Source organism: Eptatretus burgeri, chromosome 3, assembly GCF_056783735.1.
Source record: "Eptatretus burgeri isolate ZD-2024b chromosome 3, Ebu_testis_v1, whole genome shotgun sequence".
In the NCBI taxonomy this organism is placed as follows: domain Eukaryota; kingdom Metazoa; phylum Chordata; class Myxini; order Myxiniformes; family Myxinidae; genus Eptatretus; species Eptatretus burgeri.
In genome coordinates this window covers 88904599-88907709 of record NC_140963.1, presented here as the reverse complement: position 1 = coordinate 88907709, position 3111 = coordinate 88904599, and the positions used below count along the sequence as shown (strand labels likewise).

At 39.0% G+C, this 3111-nt stretch overlaps 1 long non-coding RNA gene across 1 annotated transcript; it reads left to right on the top strand.

Moving 5' to 3' along the window:
- The first annotated feature begins 289 nt into the window (after positions 1–289).
- LOC147030401 (uncharacterized) lies at positions 290–2447 on the top strand. The gene is made up of 3 exons (XR_015055773.1): positions 290–1320; positions 1414–1572; positions 1940–2447. It is a non-coding gene; the product is annotated as an uncharacterized LOC147030401 (long non-coding RNA).
- Positions 2448–3111: the final 664 nt, after the last annotated feature.

Sequence of the window (3111 nt, the reverse complement as noted above, 5' to 3'; positions counted from 1 at the left end):
TCACAAGGGGTTACCGAGTTTGCTGTCATGTGCAAACTGCAGCTACTGGTTGCATCAGTAGGGTGAATATGCTGGTTCTGGCTCACTTTTCCCCATGTAAATGAATGGGGGATTTTCAGCGATTCATATTTTTTTTTCCCCAAAAATAAACCCCCTTTTTATCCCAAGGTATATTTATTTGTCTCCCCTTTTAACCTGGGGACACTTTTTTTTCAAATAATCCATGTAATAAGATTAAGATTTGTTCAAGGTGATTCGAAAGAAATATCTAAAATGTCTAAGCCTCGGGACACTCTTTATCAAATAACCGATGCATATTGTTTAGCTCACTCATTGAACCTATAAAGATTTGTTCATTCTCAAATTCCTTCAATCGTTTAATTTTCTTTGCACAATAATCCCCATCTAAAATATTGAAAAACAAAACATTTGAATCTTTATATTTTTTAAGATACCCCTTTTGTGCCATTACGAAATGATAAACTTCTCTTAATGATCTCATCTGGCCACCGCCCGAGTTGCAAATCATTTTTGTGTATAAACCACGCCATAAAAAAAGTTTTGTTTCAAATGCTTTCAGTTCATGCCATGAAAATGAGGAAGTGTTTTTTTGACACGGTCGTGCTGTGAAAATGAGGAAGTGTTTTTGGACAGTCATGCTGTGAAAAAAAAAACAGGAACTATTCTGTGAGACAAGGTCTCGTGTTTATATTTTATCTCAGAACACGAACTGAAAACATTTGAATCAAAACCATTTTAGGGTATTTTAAGTATGTTTTAAAAATGATTCATACAATTTGAGAATATATCTCCCAGTTATTTTCCAAGCTGTCTCTCCCGAAGCGTCATTTCCTGTGGCCACACCCAATGAATAAGCAATCTCTTCATCGTTGCTTTATAAGTGATTCGCCAGACAAAGTTTCTGCCAGACGGGATTTTCATTTTTACAACTGAGACATGAGCGATCTTTCTTCCGCGAACAAAACAGCTCACCACAAAGTTGGTAAGCCTGTGTATTGGTTCCTCTCTGAACGATGAAGCAATTGATTATAAATTAAATCGTGATAATTCTGATATTTTTTTTTTCTTGGCAGGTCCTTGGAAGAAGAGCAGTTTACATATCACGACGAGGTGCATGGAATTAATGCTCTTATTGAAGAGGTCAATCATCTTAGAAGAGAATTGAAAAACATTTTTAAAGACTGACACGACGTCTTATCACGGCCTCTGATCTTTTTGCCATCTTGTTCCAATGGTAAAAAAAAACTGAGACATGGACGCACTCTCTTCCGATGAAGATAACAGCTCACTACAGAGTTGGTAAGTTTGTGTATGGTTTCCTCTTTGAACAATGAAGCAATTGATTATAAATTAAATCGTGATAATGCGAAAATATATATTTTTTCCTGGCAGGTCCTTGGAAGAAGTGGAGTTTACATATCACGATGAGGTGCATCAAATGAATGCTCTTATTGAAGAGGTCAATGATTTTAGAAGAGAATTGAAAAACATTTATAATGACTGATACGAAGTCTTATCACGGCCTCTGATCTCGAATTAATTAAACCAATGGTGAGACGTGTGTGTGTGTGTGTGTGTGTGTGTGTGTGTGTGTGTGTGTGTATGCGTGTGTGTGTGTGTGTGTGTGTGTGTGTGTGTGTGTGTGTGTGTGTGTGTGTGTATATGCGTGTGTGTGTGTGTATATATATATATGTGTATATATATATATATATATACATATATATATATATATATATATATATATATATATATATATATATATATATATATATATATGTGTGTGTGTGTCTCTTTCCCTGTCTGTTTGTCTCTCTATCTCTCCCTGTCTGTCTCTTTGTATCTCTCTGTCTGTCTTTCTACCTACCTCTCTCTGTCTGTCTCTCCATCTATACCCTTGACTTATTATTTTTTTTTTCAGCTCGATCACACAACATCAGCTGTTGAAGCAATCTGGTACAACACATGATTTTCTGGAGGTAAATGTTTCTGAATTATTATTTAGTTATTTGTTTATTTATTCTTTTATTAATATCACTCTCTCTTTGGAATGTCGTCTTATGTTGGTTGCATCATTAGTTTGGACGCGGTTTTGCCAGTACACTGGAATTCATTTTATTGGCCTTGGAAGGATGACAGGCTGAGTCGGCCTCCTGGTGTGTTAATTCAGTGGTCAACTAGGCTTGAACTTGGAACCAACACCAGGCTTACTCATATTACCATGTAATTATCTTTATAAAACCTAATTATTATCCACTTTTTGTTTCAAAACAGAATATGGTGTCTGAGTTTCGAAATCCCAAGACATCTGAAGAAGATTGCTTGGAAAGATTATACATTCTCGCAAATGAATATTTAATATTTGCAATTTTGATTAATTATATTTGTTTTGTTTACAATTACTTGATTTTAAATTTCAAAAAAAGGATTAAGACATGAAGGAAAGGGAGGGGGGTGGGGGGGATGGGGGGGGGGGTAGGTGCGCTCCCCCCAACGACCCATCACCCCTCATCCCACCCCTCCCCTCCCCATGTGTGTGTGTCGTTTCCTGTCATTTCCTGTCATTCTGAACCAGGTTTGCACAGACTGCAGCAGGGATTTTGGCCCACTCCTCCATACAGATCTTCTCCAGATGCTTCAGGTTTCGGGGCTGTCGCTGGGCAACAAAAACTTTCAGCTCCCTCCAAAGATTTTCTATTGGGTTCAGGTCTGGAGACTGGCGAGGCCACTCCAGGACCTTGAGATGCTTCTTACGGAGCCACTCCTTCGTTGCCCTGGCTGTGTGTTTCGGGTTGTTGTCATGCTGGAAGACCCAGCCATGCCCCATCTTCAATGATCTTGTTGAGGGAAGGAGGTTGTTGGCCAAGATCTCTCGATACATGGCCCCATCCATCCTCCCCTCAATACGTTGCAGTCGTCCTGTCCCCTTTGCAGAAAAGCATCCCCAAAGAATGATGTTTCCACCTCCATGCTTCACGGTTGGGATGGTGTTCTTGGGGTTGTACTCATCCTTCTTCTTCCTCCAAACACGGCGAGTGGAGTTTAAACCAGAAAGCTCTATTTTGGTCTCATCAGACCACATGACCTTCTCCC